Below are 20,627 nucleotides of genomic sequence, written 5' to 3' on the forward strand. Positions count from 1 at the left end.
AGAATACGTTAAGTTAGTCATGAAAAAAAATGAGAAAAGGAAGAGGATGGCCACCTGGATATATTAGTTTACAGCCATGTACATGAATGTTTTTGAGTCATATGAGGCTCTCAAGGAAAAATATGGGCACTGCAGCGTTTCACCTTTCCAATGCCTTTATTAATGTGAAACATCTCTTTCTTTTTATTTTTTTCTTTTAATTGTATGCAAGTAAACAACAGTAAAATTTCCGGGGGAAAAATAAAGCAATCAGCCTCACGTTATTTAAAGAGCGAAAATCAGAAAACTCATGTTTCCTTATGTACTACTTTGGAATCAGGAAAAAAAAAATTTAAAAAGGAAAGAAAATTTGTAAGGGGTATTGTGACACAATCCTTTCCTGCTATAAAATAAAGAGGTAAATTTAATATGCAAAATGATGACTTACATACTTCTCTTTGTCATTTTTCCCTACTATTCCAAGTCCTCACATTGCTGTCTTCCCTTTTCTCCCCACATCTATATATGTGTAAATTTGAGAGTTGAGAAAAGCGTATAACAACAAACAGAAGAACTCAACCTTTGTGCAAATTTTGAAGCACATATGAAGGAGTTTTATTTCCAGGCTGAGTCAGTCACAGGAATAATATGCTTTTTTTAAATGCATTTGTTTAACAAGCATTGATTAATTGTTGCTCTTTATTAAAGCTATATTGGGTTTATAAGGTCAACAATTCAATAGTGAATTTTCTGCACTGATGGAGTCTAAGAGAACAATGAAAACAATTAGAATTATAATAAACATAATCATTGCCAAAATAGGGCTCTAAGCTGGGAAAAGCAAAGCAGTGGATTGAAAGGTCTTCAAAACTATGTTGCGCTTGAAACATGTGCAGGACCCATAGAGTGAAAAGAAAAAGTGATTGAGAATTAGGGAGATATTTCTATTCTAAAAGAAGAAACAGAGCCTGTAAAGAAAACAAGGCAAGACAGAGTATGACAAATTGTGCAATCAGGAAGGTAACAACTAAAACTTATATTTTTCTTTTTATTACAAGTTATTTAAAAAAAATTTAAATAAACTCTGTTCTCTCTTTAATCTATGTAGCTATATTAAAAATAATAAGAATGGTTTTTTAAGGAAGTTTACCAGCTAATTTATTACACTGTGAAATTGAATGTTTTTTCCTCTACTTGGAGAAATTCTATTCTTAAGAAACTTTTGAGTGATGTCTCTAAGAAGTTTAATCAATTCACTGATAGGGAGGAAAAACTCAACTTTATAACTAACATGCATGATGTTGAAAACAGTATATGAATGCTTATTATCAAGATACCTGCATCTTACACCATATCCTCTTCCTCCCTATTTCCATTTGGATTCCAAAAGTAAATCTAATGACAAAGCAGCCTGATGTTGGAATAGAATGAAGTTATATAAACCTGAACATAAATAATATAACTATGCATATACTGTTCTAAGAAATAGAAGTGCTAATATTATTTTTCTGTCTCAGGTAAAGAGTGCTAAACATTAATATTCTGATAAACATATTATTATACTACCTAGAATTTTCTCAGATCTTCTCCCATTCAGTAGACTGCCTTTTTGTTTTATTGGTGGTTTCCTTTACTGTGCAAATTTATTTAAAAACAAATATCTTTAAGATGAAATTACATATGGGTTACTTTATGGGTTATTTACTTGATTCTATCTTGAATAACTATGAATGAATATACAGATATATATATATACCTATTATATATATATATATATATATATATATATATATATATACATATATATATTAAATTTTAAGATGTTTTCTTATTTGCTGCTATTGTATTTAAATACTGTATACATTAATTTCAACTTAAAGAAAAAGATAAAGTTTGAAACCTTCTGCAGTAGAATTCATAACTGTATATAACCCCCATCATAATTAACTTCACCTTTATGACCAGTATTGTTCTATTTCAATGTAATAGGCAATATATTATTTTTGCTATATGATATGTGCATGTGTGTGTAAGTTGCAATTCAACAATGTGAAGGTGTTTATATCATTCTCAGGTGATTTAAAATCTCAGTTGATATCCTTAATAGAATTGACCTATGACAGTTATGCCTTTGTAATTCTAAATCACTTTAGAAAAAGGTTTGAAAGATAATCTTTTAGTTGGGTATCATATTCTAAAGAAATGTTTTATTCAATATGTAATTTAGTAATTAACTAAATTTCATGGGCCTATTATTTTTTTTTGCAAAAGAAAAATGAATACCTCACCAATTTCCAAAGGTTTTTCAAAGCATGTGTGAGACTAAATAATTGAATGGCTTTGCTAATTTTTCTCAGCACGTATACTTATAATTGCAATTATCTTTTCAAGGTAATGATTCAGTATTTATTTTACTCTTTTAAATTATTCCTGAGCTGTTTATTCTTTCATAAGGTTTTAGTTTCCTGCTATGAATATAATAGTTGAAACATGATAACTAATAGTAATTACAACTCAGTTATTCACCCTTTTTATATTCTTGAAAAATTTATGTCAGTCTTTACATAGACACTAATCATTTTCTTTGAAGCTACTTTAGTTTTCATCAAAGGTTAGTAAGTGGGCTAAATTTTAGTTAGCTCTTTCTTAATCACTTGAAGTTGGTCAATAGCACAAAAGTGACTGTGGCCTTCAAAAACAGTTTTCCTTCTGTAATACAGCTGCTCTAACAGAACGCTTGAATGAGCAACACGTGGTTTACTTCAGTGAGTGCAAGTTCTGCAGAAATAATGAGTTTAAAAGGCTGAGCAATGCAGATGTGAGAAGGATATGTTACTCATATTCTCTCAACTCCTTTCATTACCCTTCAAAATAAATATTCCAAAATTACATTTTCAGAATTAAACCTGAATCCAGTAATTAGGTAGACTTGAATAAACAAAATATATGATTCCTTTGAAAGCCTATCATTAATAGACCTCAAAATATGTAATGGTTCCAACAGAAGAAAAGCATATTTCCTGCTCACATATACTACATAGGGTTCCTGATCTGTGGAACAGCTCTATTTCAACATCTTCAAAGCCTGGCTTCCAAATGTCGTGCATCTGGTTGGTGGAAAGGGAAAGAACATGAAAAATCATGTGTGGGAGGTTTTGGTGATCTAGTCTGGAAGGGATGCACTTCACTTCTGTTCCCAAAAACCTGAATCATAAACTGAAACGTCAGCTCTTCTTGGGTCTCGATTGTGCTAGCCTCTGGACTGGACATTACACCATCGGTTCTCCTGGTTCTCAGGCCTTTGGACTTGGAACTAAACTATTGGCTCTCCTGGACCTCCAGTATGCTGACTGCAGATCTTAGAACATCTCAGCCTCCATAATCACATAAGCCAATTCCTTTTAATATAATATGATACAATATAAAATAATATAATATAAAAATATACACTATAACATAATATAAATTAGATCCTATTGGCTCTGTTTCTCTGGAAAACACTAACTAACACAATTTCCAAGAAAAAATTTTATTTTCTTTAATAGAATATTTCAAAGTATAGTTTGCTCAGCGTTATATACATAAATAAATAAATATTGCAGCCACATTGGCACCAAGCCTGCAGTCTTTCCACTATAGCACTCTCCCATCCACCACAGATTTCTCCTTTCCCTGCCCACTTCTTATGTGAAACAGATTTTCCCCCTTCATTATTTTTGCAAGATTCTGATCATCTGTGCTTTAGCCACATGATGTTATTCTAACAAGTTTATGATACATGTTTATATTAGGCTTTTTTTCTTACCCCATCTCCTTGGCTATTTTTTCAAAAGCTGTGCCCATTAGAGTGCCATTTCTTTATATTCGTAAGTATAAAGCATGGTTATTATTATTTTCTCAGGTATCCCTCTATTTTCTTTCTCATGTGGAGAAAATGTAAGTAATTTTTTTTTTCATTTTTGCTTTATTCCAAGTATTTTCTTCTATGGTTTTCGCTACTCTAAAATTCTGCAATGACTCTCTTACATTTATGCCAATTCTATATTACAAATAAAGCTATATCCTGCATTAGTTTGTTATTGCTATGTAACAAATTACTACAAACTTAATGACTTAAAACAATACTACTCTGCCACAAGAAAAGACGAAATAGTACCATTTGTGACAACATGGATGGATCTTGAGATTATCATGCTAAGCGAAATAAGTCAGACAGAAAAAGTCGAGAACCATATGACTTAGCTCATATGTGGGATATAAAACTGTAAGCAACAAAGGAACAAAACAACAAATGAAGAAGCAAAAACTCATGGACACAGACAATAGTTTAATTGTTACCAGAGGGTAAGGGGAGTAAAGGGGTCCTAGAAGAGGGTAAAGGAGGTCAAATATATGGTGGTGGAAGGAGAACTGACTTTGGGTGGTGAGCACACAATGTGATATATAGATGATGTATGATAGAAATGTACACTTGAAACCTATGTAATTTTACTGACTATTATCACCTCAATACATTTAATTGTAAATAAATAAGCAAATAAATAGGAAAAAAGAAGAGAAGGTTTGCAGATGACAAAGAGAAAAAAAGCAAACAAAGAAACCCACATATTTACTATCTCACACTTTCTATAGGGCAGAAGTCCAGGAGGCACAGGTCAGCTGGATTTTCTGATTCAGGGTCTCTTAAGCTGCAACCCAGGTATCACCTGGGACTGTGATCTTCTCTGAAGCCCTACTGGTAAAAGCCATTTCTATTCTCCTTGTGGCTATAGAACTCTGGTTCCTCTTTTTCTGCTCACTGTCAGCCAGAGGTCTCTCTCAGGTTTTAAAGGCTGCTTGCAGTTCCTTGCCACATGGCCTTGTCCATATGCCCTTGCACAACATGGCGGCTCACTTCCACAAAGCCAGTGACTGAGAGCTGTCTTCCTAATGAATGCTAGATGATAGATGCAAAAATAGATGATAGATGATGATAGATAGATAGATAGATAGATAGATAGATAGATAGATGATAGATCTGGTGTGCAAAATATATATATATATATATATATATATATATATATATATATACACACATATATATATATATATATATATATATATATATACACACATATATATATATATATATATATATATATATATATATATATATAAACACATTTCTATTTCCATATAGTATATATTTATCTTGTAACAATATTACAGGATGGATATTTCATCACCTTTGCCATATGCTAGTGGTTAGAGCAAGTCACACGTCCCACCTACACTCAAGGGGAGGGGATTATACAAAGGTGTGACACACTGGGAATCACCACAGGTGATAACCTAACTTTTTATTTGACATTTCTTCTGAACAAAGTATATCTTAATTTTGTTTTATTCACAGATGCAAGTGTTAGTGGTGGTGATAAGATGAAATTTCACATTAACAGATAAGAATGTGGGACATAATTCTTGTCTGGCATGGTACTCTGACATAGGGTGCTCCATATAATCCCATTGGCCAGTTGTGTCTTAGAATTTTTCATCATAAAAAATGAACTAATAAACCAGCATTTGAAAAGCGATCTATTTTTATTTGTATTATTACATTAGGTAGGGTCATGAAGCAAGGCACACTGCCTTTGAGGTGCTCCAGACCGTGAGATAAGCATGTGTTATTTTTCTGGTTCTTTCCCAGTGTGTAAGTCATCCATTTTGAACAGACAAAAGAACAGACTTGATTTCATTTCGAAAGTTTAATAAATACACATTAAGTGCCTACTATGTGCCAAATAACCAGGCTAAGGAAAATGAACAAAGTCATTCATCCTTTCCCCTTGAAGAGTTTTCATTCTAGTGAGGAAGATTTCATGTTTATAACAAGTACAAATGGAGGTAAGAAGAGGGTGTCAGAGGTGCACAGCTAAGAGAAACCTAGCTAAATTCTAAAGGAAGGTACAGTAGGCTGAATAATGGCCTCCAAAGATATCGGTTCCTGTTTAATCACTGGAACCTGTAAGTGTTAAATAATATGGGAAAAGGGTATTTGCAGATGTGATTAAGTTAAGAGCCTTGAGGTGGAGAGGTTATCTTAGATCATTGAGGTGGGCTGTAAATACAATCCCAAGTGTCCTCATAAGGAGAAGACAGTGGGAGACTTGACACAGAAGAAGAGGAGAAGACAATGTAATCACAGAAGCAGAGATTGGAGTGATGTGGCCACAAGCCAAGGAACGCTGACAGCCACCAGAAGCTGGAAGAAGCCAGGAAAAGAACCCCCCAGGGTTCTTAAGGGAGCAGGTCCCTGTTGACACCTCAGTTTCAACCCAGTGAAACCAATTTTGGACCTCTGACCTGAAGAACTGTAAAAGAACACATATGTTCTGTAATTTTTTACAGAAACTGCAGGAAACTAATAGAGAAGGTATTATAGACAGTGAGCACAGCTTAAGCACAATCATGAAGATAGAAAGTGGATGATAGATACTGGGCGTTGAAACACCACAGCATTTCTTGTGGGCAGAAGGGGAAATGGTGGGAACTGGGGCTTATTTACAAGATGAAACCATGGTGGCCTGTATGGCATGCTAAAAACATTACCCTGTAGGACATAAGAAGTTACCAAGAATTTTTTTTTTTTTTTTTTTTTTAAATTAAATTTATTGGGGTGACAATTGTTAGTAAAATTACATAGATTTCAGGTGTACAATTCTGTATTACATCATCTATAAATCCCATTGTATGTTCATCACCCAGAGTCAGAAGAATTTTTAAGTAGGAGAATAAAGTTTTATTAGAAAATGCTCTGGTCTGGAAAGTACAGTAGTCCCCCACTATCCATGATTTTGCTTTCCACACATTCGGTTACCTGCAGCCAACCATGGTCTGAAAATATTAAACAGAAAATTCCAGAAATAAATAATTCATAAGTTTTAAACTGTGTGCCATTCTGAGTAGCATGATGGAATCTCCTGTCCCACTCTATCACACCCGGGACCTGAATCATCTGTTGGTCTAGTATATCCACTATTTACTCTCTCTGACCATTGGTCACTGAGTAACTGTCCATCAGATCGACTCCTGCAGCATCACAGTGCTTGTGTTCAAGTAACCCCATTTTACCTAATAATAGCCCCAAAGTACAAGAGCAGTGATGCTGTCAATTCAGATATGTCAAAGAAAAGTCTTTAAACTTTATCATAGGTATGTATGTATAGGAAAAAAAACACATTGTTTACAGAGTTTGGTACTATCTGCGGTTTTAGGCACTCACTGGGGGCTTCCAATGCAGTTAACGTTGCATCCGGCGGGGTTTAAATCCCTCATACCCCTCTGTTCCGGCAGGTTTTTAAAAGAAACTACTTTAAAATGCACTCTTCTCTTTAAAGCGTAAATGCTTCTATGTCATTTATTATTTTTCTATAAATAATAGATTCTACAAATAAATTATTCTATAAATTATTCTATAAATAATTATTCTATAAATAATTCAATAAAATATGCAAAGTAAAAAGAGTCAACAGTAAAAACGAGAATTCTCGTTATCCGTCCTTAACACATGGCTCAGAAAAAAAACGAAGATTCTCGTGATCCGTACGCTACGTGTTAAGAGGAGACTACCGTAATATAAAACATGATTTGGATGTAGAGCAACACTGAAATCAAAGGAAGCTGAAGAAGTAGAAGGATGAATACCTGTTAGAAAGCTCTGTAGTACTCCCAAAGGGTCTGAGGAAAGGGGCAATGAGATCAAGAAAAAAATTGTTTTGAGAAATACTTAGCCAATAAAAATCAGAAAATCAGCAAGATTTGGTGATTTGTTGTCTGGAGAGATGATTGGAGAGACAGAATAACCTTAGATGAGTACTGTACCAAGTTCTGACTTACGTGATTAGGTTGATAGTGGTATACTTAACTGAGTTTTTGTTATTTTCACTATGAGAAGCAGTTTGAAGGAGCAGATGTTTCCATTTTGAGACATGTTAAGTTTCAGATACCACTAGGGTTGTTAATGGAATCTGTCCAGTACTGAATTGGCTATACAAGTCTCACTTAGTGAGAAAAAACGCAGAGCTGATGGAACAAACAGTTCATCTTATCAATGAACTTTCAGTGCAGAGTTAAGTTTATGACAGGTATTGCAAATTGATATGTGAAAGATTTTCTGAAAAATATTCCACTTTGATCTCAGCCAAAGATAAAAACTGTTTACATAAACTTTTCCACATTTGGTTTTTCGGATTTTTTTTTTTTTTAAGCCAAAGTGCCTTACATATTTCAGAAATTTTATAAAACATATTAAATAAAATGTTTTTGCTTATTTTAACAAACCCATAAGTAGTTACTACAGATCATATTCTTCCTAGTTTCAGGACATGGATACTATGGCTCTGTGGGGGGTTTTAAGTATGCAGCCCAGAAAAATTGTCTCAGCGAACAGAAGCTGTAATTTAAGCAACAGTTTCTTTGATACATAACCCCAATGTGCTTTCTACTCCACCATGCTGTCTTTTAGCTTTAAGATATCACTTTCCTAAGCTAAGTGATTCTTTTTTTTAGCATTGTTGAAGCTGATTACTTTTATCAGTTTATAGTGCTGTGTAACATAACCAAAAATGTTACAGAAATCAATTTTAAAAACAAATTATAGCCCTACAATATATAGCATAGTACTTAACATAAAGTAGGTGTTCCAATCATTTATTTATTGTTGGCTGACAATTATAACTACCTACAATCAAACCAGGGTTAATTACTGGATTTTTATTTTGATAGATGGTGAGATGTATAGTCAAGATTTTATTATAACTTTTATTACAGAGAAATCATTTGTCTCTATTTATCTAAGCAAAGACTTGTTTTCTGACAGTCTAATAATTAAATTCTTCCCAAAGGAACTCCAGCTGAGAACAGAAACCTTCCCATGAGAATCTGAAGCAGAATTTTCTTTGGATATCTCTGTAAATCTCATGGTCCCCCTCAGACTTGTTTTCCTTATTCAATGATGAAAGTATTTAGCTACGTTCTTCCATACAGGTTGCAAAGGGAACTATATTTTGTTATAGGAATCTTTGAAAATACATTCACAAAAAATATATCAAGGAACAATGTTGACAATTCTCTTCCCCGAGAAGAATAAACGGTTTTTCCACATTACCAATGCCTCAGTTGGTTTTCTGCCCTATTTGGACATATTTTTAAAAACCATTTCCAACACGAGTCTGATTCCTAAGAGCTTGGATTTGTTCCCAGTGTTCCCTGTCCACCAGATTTAAAATTGTAGTTGTGACCATTTGGGGAATTAGAGTTCAGCAGTAGCTCTCCACTGGACTTGAGGCCTACACAGGCCAGCTGCTCTTCAGGGACTCATCTCGGGGGCTGGGTCCCACATACCCAACTCCAGCCCAACCAAGCATATTCTTTAGTCCAGGGTGTTGTGTTCTGTTCCTTAGTTATCACTGATACTATGTGTGAGCTTTAATACTTCAATCAAGTCTTGTCGAATCTGGACAGAATTCATATATAGAAATAAAAGAGGCTCAAAGATGCTCAGGACAGCCATAGACGGTAACAACTCTGGAAATGATCACTGGTAATGAAAATAAATAAGCAATTCTAAGTAACATTTTTGAAAATTTGCTTGTAGAAACAGAGTGGGTCACAAATGATGAAAAGTTTTCAGGTCTGCAATATTGAGGTGTCTTATTAAGAGAGTGAGGAAAATGAGAAGGAAAGATAATTTGGGTTTCAACATGCATTATATTTGAGAGTAAGCTGATCATTAAAATAGCTACTAAACTTATTAAAAATATATTACTTAGATCTCAGAAATATTACCCAGTTTTAAAAAAGGAAAAACAAGAGTGTCTGGATATCAGTATGAATATGGGTATCTCTCTGGAGATATGTTTCACTTTTTATAAACTATATAAATGTTTTAAAACTTTCTGGTATTTGACAAGTTCACTTATAGTGCCCATGTAATCCTTAGTTATTATCTCTTAATGTGCCTTCCCAGCACGTTAGGTTTTGGTAAAGTAGTTTGTTTTGTTTTGGTTTTTTTCCTAATGGCATGCCTTGGTAAGAAGAACAGAGTATGTACATACTCTGGCATATTTCAAAATGGTTCCTTTCCCCTCCCCTTGCCAGAAACACAGGGAGATTTTTACCTATATTCACTGTATCTGGTAGAGCTCCTGGAAGTAAAACTCACAAAAGTTAGGGGCCACTCTTGTCTGGGTCTCCCTGCAGATTTTAGCTTTCAGACTTGTCCACAGCCTCCAGCAACTTGTCAACTACAGCTCAGGTTTTCCTATCCCAGCACTCGGTCCCCACCGAGCTTCTGTCCTGGGTTTCTGTTCTGGTAAGTTGTGATTCTCTGTATTTTCCTGTCTGTCTTTCCCATCTTGGTGCAGTGGTTTGCCCTGTGACCTCATTTTTCTCAAAGATCTAAGAAGAATTGTTGAATTTTCCGTTTTTTCAGCTTGTTTAGGAAGGAGTGGTGACCTCTAAGCTTTTTGTATACCAAACCCCTATGTTTCATTTTTAGGAGGGAAAAAAATTAGTAACAGAGAGCTATACAGTAAGCCGGTTGAAATGAGCAGGCAAATTATTATTAAAATTATTTTACAGATGGGAAACAGACTCCGAGGCATTAAATAGTAGCCCTTGATTATATATCAACAATTGGCAAATCTGTCATGGAAGGAAGAATTAATACAGTTAAAATGTCCATACTACCTAAAACATTATATTGATTCAACACAATCTCTATCAAATTACCAATGATGTTTTTCACAGAACTAGAACAAATAATCCCAAAATTTATATGGAACCATAAAAGACCCAGAATAGCCATGGCAATTTTGAGAAATCGGAACAAAGAAGGATGTATCATGCTACCTGGTATCAAATAATACTACAAGGCTACAGTAATCAAAACAGCACAGAATTGGCATAAAAACAGACATATAGATCAATGGAACAGAATAGAGAACCCAGGAATAAACCCATACTTACATGGACATTTAATCTATGACAATGTAAGCAAGAATTTACATGGGGGGAGAAAACAGTCTGTTTAACAAATGGTGCAGGGAAAACTGGACAAATACATGCAAAAAACTAAAACTGGACCACGTTCTTAGGCCCTATACAAGTATAAATTTAAAATGGATTAAAGATTTACATGTAAGACCCCAAACCATAAAACTCCTAGAATAAAATATAGGAAGCCATAGACGTTACCCTTAATAATATTTTTACTGATATATCCCCTCAGGCAAGGGAAAAAGAAAAAATAAACATGTGGGATTACATCAAACTAAAAAAAGAAAACAATTCAAAGAAAAGGAAACCATTAATAAAATAAAAAGGCATCCCACTGAATGGGAGAAGATATTTGCCAATGATACATCTGATAAGGGGTTAATATCCAAAATTTATTTATATATATATATAAAACCTCATGTGTTTATATATGTGTTTATATATATATATAAAACCTCATACAACTCAACACACACACACACACACACACACACACACACACACACACAAAAAAAAAAAAAAAACCCAATTAGAAAATGGGCAGAGAACATAAAGAGACATTTCTCTAAAGAGGACTGATGACCAACAGACATATGAAAGGATGTTCAATGCCAGTAATCATTAGAGAAATGCAAATAAACACCACAATGAGATACCACCTCACTCCTGTCAGAATGGCTATCATCAATAAATCAGCAAACAACAAGTGTTAGTGAGGATGTGGAGGAAAGGGAACTCTCATGCACTTTTGGTGGGATTGCAAATTGGTACAGCATGGAGGTACCTCAAAAAATTGAAAATGGAACTACCTATGACCCAGCAATGCCATTTCTGGGTATCTATTTAAAGAAATCCAAAACACTAATTGAAAAAATATATATATGTACCCCTGTTTATTTCAGTGCTATTCACAATAGCCAAGATATGGAAACAACCAAAATGTCCATCGATAGAAGATTAGATAAAAAAACTGTGGTAAAATTACACAATGGATTATTACTCGGCCACAAAAAAAGAATAAAATTTTCCCATTTGCAACAATATAGATGGATCTAGAAAATATTATGCTAAGTGAAATAAGTCAGACTGAGAAAGACAAATAACATATAATCTCACTTATATGTGGAATCTAAAGAGCAGAATAAATAAGCAAACAAAGCAGAAATAGGCTCAGACATATAGGGGAAAAAACAACTGATGGTTGTTAGATGGGAGGGGATGGGGATGGGGGAGAAGGTGAAGGGATTAGAAAGTGCAAATTAGTAATTACAGTGTAGTCATGGGGACATTAAATACAATATGGGGAATATAATCAATAATGTAAAAATTATGTAAGGTCCCAGATGGGCACTGGGCTTATCAGGGGAATAAGTTCATAGACTGTGTAGATGCCTGACCAACATGCTATACACCTGAAGACTGAAGTAGAATGTTCTCTCAACTATAATTTTATATATATATATATATATATATATATATATATATATATATATATATATATATATATATATGGTGCCAAAAAATGTGTACACATTTTAAGAAAGGAAAAAACTGTATTAAAATTATGCTGATGGTAACCACTTTGAGCACCTCTTGTAATTGCAGAAGTCAAACGTGACTTGTGTTAATCTGTTGTTATCGGTATATATATATAGAATATTACAATTTTGATAGTTTTTTTTTTCCTTTCTTAAGATGTATATATATTTTTGGCACCCTTCTCTGTGTGTGTGTGTGTGAAGATAGATAGATAGATAGATAGATAGATAGATAGATAGATAGATAGATAGATATATATTCACACACACACACCACCGGATGTGAAGTATAGCATAGGGAATAGAGTCAGTGGATCTGTAACAGCTATATACAATGTCAGAGGGGTAGTAGATTGAGGACGGGGGGTTATCACTTTGTGAGAGGTGTAAATGTCTATCTATTATGTCATTTTGTACACCTAAACCTAATTTTAAAAAATTCCTAAAAAACAAAATAAAACAAAAAGCAATTAGCAAATCTGTACTTTAAAAAAGCCATAGATTAACATTCCACTTTAGACTTTCTTAGAAAGGTGAAAGCAAACTTATGGATTTTTCCAGCATTTTTTAAGCTGGAAAGCTGGAATACACATATTTCAGATAATTTATATCTTGTAAGTCACTAATCTAGAACGTAAATGCATTTAAGTATTAGGCAGGTAAATATGGTATGAAATGGACAGTGATAAAACAAAAAAGGTTCTGAACATGGTGGTTAATTGAAGAGTGAATGCTTAGTCCATTTAACGATGTGCAAAGTTAGAGCAAAATAAAATTCCCTAGATGGACATTTGACCCCAATCATTTCTTGAAAGCTCTCTGGTAAGTGATTGAATTATAGATCTGGGGGGGGGGGGGGGAGTGAATTTGTCAATTTTTAACATGATAGAAGACATAATTTAATCATGATTTTTATTTGAATGCACCCAAATATCAAAAGGCCAGATTTACGTCCTCAAACTACTCTGGATCAAATCCAGGACTAATACATCTCACAGAGAAAACCAAAACAAGATGGATAGATTACCAAAAATAAAGTTGAAAATAAATTATAAGACAAACTAAAAATAAAAGATATGGGAAAAAAACTGTGTTTCAGTTATTCTGAAAAAGTCTGACTATAGAGCTATAGCCCTTTTTAAACATTTTGTTAGGTTAAAAATATAATATGAACTTTTGCAAACCCTACATTATTTAAATCTCATATTAATGGTATGAATAATATAGTTCTTTTTCCTAATTCTCAAAATGACATGTTATCATCATTAGTTTTTACAGTTGAAGTGAGTTGTTTTTTTTTTTTAGATTTATCCTCATAATACACATGTTCACCATTTGCACCTCTTGCATTTCAAATCTTCCTTATAGAATTTCTTTTTCATGAAATTACATTCCTTGTAAGACTCTTTAGTGACTATATATTAGAAGTAAACTCTATGCTTATTTTGTCTGAAATTGTTTTTATTTCTCACTTTTTCTAGAGAGATAATTTCTTTGGATATATACTGGCTGGAATGTATTTAATTTTTGACCTCTAAAATGATTATACCATTTTATTCTTCCTTCTATTGTTGCTATTGCTACTCAAAAGTCAGCTGTAAGGTTTTTGTAGGTAATGTCCATTTTCTCTCTGGCTTTTTCCCACTAGAATCTTTATCTTTGTGTTTTGCTCTTCTTTAGCTTTCACAATAGTGTATTTATGTGTGGATTTTGTTTAACTCATTTTGTTTGTTATTTCTGTGTTTTTCTTCAATTATGTAAAGTCCTCAGCTAACATCTATTTAATTACAGCCTCTCAGCATTTTATTTTATTCTTCGAGAACTCAGCTGGATTTATGTTTTTTGTTTCATATAGCTTCTGTCTTTATCTTTTCAGAACATTCAACAGTTTTTGTAGTTTCTTCAGATCCATATTCCAGTTCACTAATTTTCTTTTCAGGTGCTATTTAACCACTCAAATAAAATAAATGCAATATTAAAATTGGATAACTTATGAGATGTTAATAATGACACTGCTTACAGACTTTAGGGAAAACAAGGAATTGTGTGGTATCTTAGGGAAAACAGCTGGGAACAGTTACCATATCTAAGCCTGAAGGCATAAGAGGAAGGAAAAATTATTAGAAGCAGAAGAGAAAGCTGCTTGGACAGCACCACCTAACAAGAATTCTGATCTTTATAGACAGATATAGCCAAATTAAAGTGACCGAGAAGAAAGGAATATTGAAAAGGAAAAACACTTCAGCATCATTCTCCTATCCCCTTCCAATTTTCTGCAATAGGTACCACCAGAGTAACTCATGAAGAAGCCAAAAGGCAAGAAAGCAAGCCAATTTAGTTCATCTTAGTAAATATCTCGGCACAGAGCAAAATGGGAGAAACTGGAGGAACAAAGACAAAATATCTAGCACAAGGAGACACTGTTACGATCATCTTAGTCTATATAATAATATTTTGGATCGAAACTCTATGTATTAATCCGTTACTTTTTAAAGTGTTCCTTTAAAGGAATAACACCACCACCACCACCACCAACAACAACAACAACAACAACAAAACAGAAAGGAGGAGAAGCAAGTGTATTCATTGTATCATATGTCAGGGTGAAGTTCTTCAGAAATATTTTTAGTCATTTGACAGAGACCAGATATAGTCCTGTTTTCTGTTACCATTGAAGTCAAGAGGTTCATTAAAGGGCTGGGAATAAAGTAAATATTCACTAAGGCATTCACTTTTGGAGAGAATGTAGCAGATTTTTCCTAAACGATGAAAGTCTAACATTCACCTGTTTCATCTTTATTTTTCTTCATCCCTTCAGCTGACATAATCATCATGGATGTAGTCATAAACAACATTGCTCTCAAAACCCCTTTGTGACTGAATTTAACTAAATGAAAGTATTTCAGTACTTGTTCATGTAAGACAATCTAGAATAATGTCAGATAAAAACTTAGGATAATTAATTTTATTCTCTGACTTATATTCCAATTTGTGGCAATACATCAGTTTAGAAATATAATCCTTAACTAGTCTCAGTGCAGCTCCATAAAGCCTAAAATCTGGACTCATGAAATTAATTGCTCTTTCTTTCTTCCCTTGATCATTTTAAACTCTGATCCAAATAAACAATTTAAATCTATCTGTGAAAGGATAATTATGCCAATTAGATTCAGTTGATTGTGCTCTTAAAAAATTAGAGCCCAGAAAATTAGTCTTTAAACTTCGCAATTCAAATCTTTGTAATTCACAACTGCAGTAAATTTTTCATGTAAAGTGACCTTCAGAATAATTCAGCTAATTTGAAAGATCCTCGTGGATATTAAAAGAATATCATGAGTTCAGCATTAGGTGTGTATTCTATATGTGTTTTATAATTTTCAGAGTTTAATTTATATTAAATTATCTTGAGTATTTTAAGTTCATTTTTGCAGGAATACTGAACTAAAACTCTACAGTTTTTAATAGGACGCTATCTCTTTAATTTCCCACCCTGCTTGGTGGGAAAGACAAAGAGCATAAGTAAATTCTTTCCAGAATCCATTGTTCCAAAAACTCATTACAAATATAGCTTATCTTATTCACACCTTATATCCTGTCTTTTCCTATTAGGCCTCATCCTCTTTCAAATATTCTGCTTACTTTTTAAAAACACTTCTGCTGTCATCGGCCCTGTCTCTGGTATATATAATTTCAGTCCCAATTTTCACCTTCTTTTAATAGTTTGTCTCTCAAAGTTTGTTCTTACTTGGACTAAATTCCCAATTAATTTGCCTATCAGGTTTAGCCTTTAACAAGTGTCTGAAGTTCTCCTCTCAGTGTGGCTTTGTGAATAGAGCCCACCGTGTTCAGGACCCAAACTTCTCTCAGTTTATGTCTAACAGGTTCAGATGTTTAACATTTTTACGACTTCTATTTCATATATCACTAAGACTTTAAAAACAAATTAAAAATCGCTAATGTCATTTAAAATCATCAACTTGCATGTTCTAGAGAAAGTATTTGCTCTGTGGGTAGAAAATGACCTGTTAGAGAGTTTATTGAGAATATGTTGGTAAAGCTGACTCTTTTTTATAGTGACCTACATTTGACAAAATGACCCCTGAGATAAGAGAACATCTAACAAAAAACCGTAGTGGTTAACAGATGGAGGTCTGAATTCTCAGCATCCACCGATTATAACTATAAATTTGGAAATTTTTCTTAATTGTTTGTGTATTAATCATCTATAAAATAATGTATAGTATAAACACTCAGTAAGTGTCACCTCATTATTATTTTATAATTTCTTTAGAAATTAGGAACTTTGTAATTTCCCAGACCTCTAATATCCAAGGATAGGCTGTTTTTCCAATTTTCTAGCAAGGAGAAAAACATATTGTATCAACATATACAATTATATAAAAAAAATACATATATATATACATATATATTCACTCTGGATTCTGGATTCAAAGAATGTTTCTATAGGATACAGTCATATGTTAAAAATCTCAAATGACAAAGAAGATAAATGCAATTTTGCTAGCTTTGGGGTGAAGGCCCTATCAACTTCTATGCAATAGAGTTACGATCTGAAGCCAAGACTACACCTGGAAAAACGATTTCTTCTTATTTAGGAGTCCTAACACTTTAGAGTATCTAAACTCCTGGAAAACTTGTTAAAATGCACCTTTCGCAACCAAACCTACTAAAGAAGATTTCTGTGTAGGTCTGTCTCAAGAAAATGCATTGTAACATGTGCCCTAGGTAATCTTGAAGCAAATCTACAACATAATTAGAAAACATTTCTCAAGGTGCTATACCTAAAGGACCAAGTAAATGAGATACCTATAGAGACCTAATGAGCCCGTTTGTCCAATTAATCCAGTGTAAACCAAGATTGTTCCACCATTCACACATGCTTGTAGGTTTCCAAAATAATGCCTGCCCAAGTATTTTTTATGGCTATTACTCTAGAAGGTAATGTTTCTGGTTGGTGAAGTGGGATATTCCTAGGTTGTATTTTACACAGTAAACATGGGAGAGATGGACGTTTAAACCATGTACTACAGAACAGTGGGCCATTCTGTATATTTGTCATGTTTGAGGAAGTGAAAACTTATACTACTTAATGTACTAAATCAAGGAGGTTAATTTATATTACATGATGTTAAAATACACAAGGGCAGATCATGGAACAACTCATAGGTTAAAGTAGTAATTTGAATTATTAATGAGAGCTAGGTGGAGCCTTTATAGATGACCATGTTGCCACTGTGTAGAGAATGTGTTACAGGCAGCAAGAGTGGAAACAGGCAAGATACAAGGTTGACACAGCAGTCTAGGCAGGAAAGAACAATGGCTTGATGAAAATGAAACAGCAGAAATAGAGAAGAGTTTGGATTTAAGATGTATAGAGAGAGAATAAACAAAAATTGGAAATAAGTTGAAAGTAATTTTAAAAAGGTAAAAAAAAAAGGTATCAAGGTTCGTCTTCAAGGATTTGGGACTGGGGAAATAGGATTTATGGTACTACTTATTAAGATTTAAAAAATGATGGTGGAATCTGGGAATAATTTGTAAGATGTGAAGAATCAAGAAGTTCATTATGAACCTCTTAAAATACAGGATGTTACATATGAGTCAGCTTCTTGGAGGAAATGTCTGGATAAAGATGTATTTTTTGGAATCACCAGCATGAAAATGGAGAATCGATGTAAAAGGAAACATTTCTGCCAATCCATAGGGATTTGAACTGTTTGTGAAAACAATCATTGCCATTCATTGAGTTTAGGTATTATAGTTTCTTCTAAAATTTCATTTGAAAGGAGAGCTTTCTCTCTAAGAATGCTTTTGCCATAGAACCAGCAGCATCGACATAACCTGGGAGCATGTTAGAAATACAGACTTACTGGCCACACTCTTGACTTACTAAATCAGTATCTACCTTTTAACAAATTCCTGGATAGTTCATATATACATTAAAGTATATATACTTTATATACTTTAATAAAGTATATATAAAGATAGTATTATTTACTTTATTAAGTGGTGGGGGAAAGGCGAGAGTTAAAAAAGGATAATACTACTACTATACATGGGAAACTGGAGCTGCTGACCTGGCCTCCAGTGTTTAAAAAAAAAAAAAAAAATCTCTAGTCCAACTTTAATATGCATTTGTGTGCTGCTGCTGCTGCTGCTGCTGCTGCTAGGAGTGTACAAAAGGGTTCATCAACCCTACAATAAAGCAGGTGCATAGTTTTCATTGAGGTCAAGAATAATGTTGCTTTTTTCTTCTTTTTTCTGAGTATGCTCAATACCTATCTAGGATTTATATGTGAATGTCAGTATACAATATCTCTAGGGAAAAGAGATATTATAAGTGAAGACAAGTGACCAATGTAGAGCAATTTTTCATCTAGAACCATAGAATGTGTAACTAAGGGGATCTCAAAGATTGTTTAATTCAGCCCTTTTAGCTAACAGGTATTTTAGAGGAGGTTCTTTGCAGAATTTTCTTTGTTTATTATATGATCTTACATGTACATTTATATCACTTTAATTCCAAACCATTCATTTGTTCTGTTACTATTTTGAAATTTCATGTTTCATGAAGTCAATATGTTTCATGGTTGTGGTATCATTCTGTCTAAAGTACTTTTACTATTGTTCTTTAATATTATAATGTATTTTAAACTTTATGACTTGTTTGTCATTTTAATTAAAAAGTTTTTAACTAAAAGCTACTCTTTAAGAGTACAGTGTGTGTATGAATAGTTAATACAAATAAATCAAAATGAGTTACAGACTAATTAAATTAATTTAAGAATATAAATTTATAAAAGCTTTATTCATAAGTAAGTGTTGTTATCACCTCCACAGGCACAGCACCCCCAAGCAAAAATGTAGTTTGGCTGTTGAGACAGATAGAACACACAAAGTGCTAAAGATACTGAAAGGTTTGTTACTCACATAATGAGCTTCCTGGGAAAAGCAATGTAGGTTCCCAAACCCATCCAAAACGGCCTAGGAGAGCAGGGAAATAAGACTGTTTTGGCTTTTATTGTGAAGAGATGGTGAAGCTGGGGTGAGGGTTCCAGTGCTTGTGTCCAGGGCTTCTGGTATTTGAACTTCCTGCTTGCACCAAATGAGGAAGCACTGGGCTTTCTTATCAGCCTCCCCAGATAGTAGGTAAGAGGGAAAGGGTTTGCGGTGATGTGAAACTATTGGCAGTCAAACAATTAAAAACAGAGTCAGTCTTATGACAATAAGAAATACTTCTGTTATATCTTAAGTATTTAGATACATTGGTAAAACTTAAGGAATGGAAAATTTTGAGAAATCTTAAAAATATACACCATGTATTTTGCAATAATCAAACTAACTGCAATCAATAGCTACCAAGGGATTTCAAAAAATGTTCAATATAGAGGCAGGTATAATAGTTTCTTTGTAAATCCAAATTGTCTACCACTCTCTTTTACATGTCGCAATGTTTATCACAGTTCAAGATGCTTCTCACAGTTAGAAGGTTTATCATTTAAAACATTCTAAAGCACCTGCAAATATTTTATATTAGGTTAAACAGTTAAATGTATGTTTGATTAGTTTAAATTATTAAATATTTTCCATCTTTTGGAAAACTCTATCCTTTTAACTAACCCTCTTATTTATAAAACACACTTATACTACAGTAAAATGGTTACAATCCACAAAAAAGGGTATCCTAAAACTTATGAGGCTTTATTATAACTGAAAAATGTGATACGACTTGACATTCTAATATTGACTCTTAACTTCTGACCCGAAGAAGCCCTTACTGTATTAGCAGAAGTTTATCCTAAAACCTCAGCATTTCCACCATTGTGAGAGAACAGAGGTTGAAAAGCTCTGAACCTCCTCATGACTTTACTGTTTCTATTTTTAGAGCAGGACTGACCTTTCTCAGGCTCAGGTTTTGAAGGGAACATTCACATGACTTTTGGGTACTTTACAAAATTAGGAACTTTCACCCTTGAGTTTGAGATGATTGATGTACATACATTTCTTATTTTATAACCATGGTGAATGGCTATTGGATGGTAAAAACTCTAA

General features: G+C 33.5%; 1 protein-coding gene across 3 annotated transcripts in view; it reads right to left on the minus strand.

Annotated features, from left to right (window-relative positions):
• The window catches only part of RERGL (RERG like), a 32,973-nt gene extending 13,332 nt beyond the window's left edge, over positions 1-19,641 (minus strand). The window contains exon 1 of one of the 3 annotated variants that reach the window (XM_074325966.2): positions 19,506-19,641. The gene's annotated coding sequence lies outside the window, so the exon portion shown is untranslated. The remainder of the gene's footprint in view (positions 1-19,505) is intronic. The other 2 variants (XM_074325965.2, XM_019744705.3) reach the window with 2 other exon arrangements.
• Between the last annotated feature and the right edge of the window lie 986 nt (positions 19,642-20,627).

Source organism: Rhinolophus sinicus, chromosome 1 (genome assembly GCF_057876585.1).
Source record: "Rhinolophus sinicus isolate RSI-liver-muscle chromosome 1, RSI-T2T, whole genome shotgun sequence".
Lineage (NCBI taxonomy): Eukaryota > Metazoa > Chordata > Mammalia > Chiroptera > Rhinolophidae > Rhinolophus > Rhinolophus sinicus.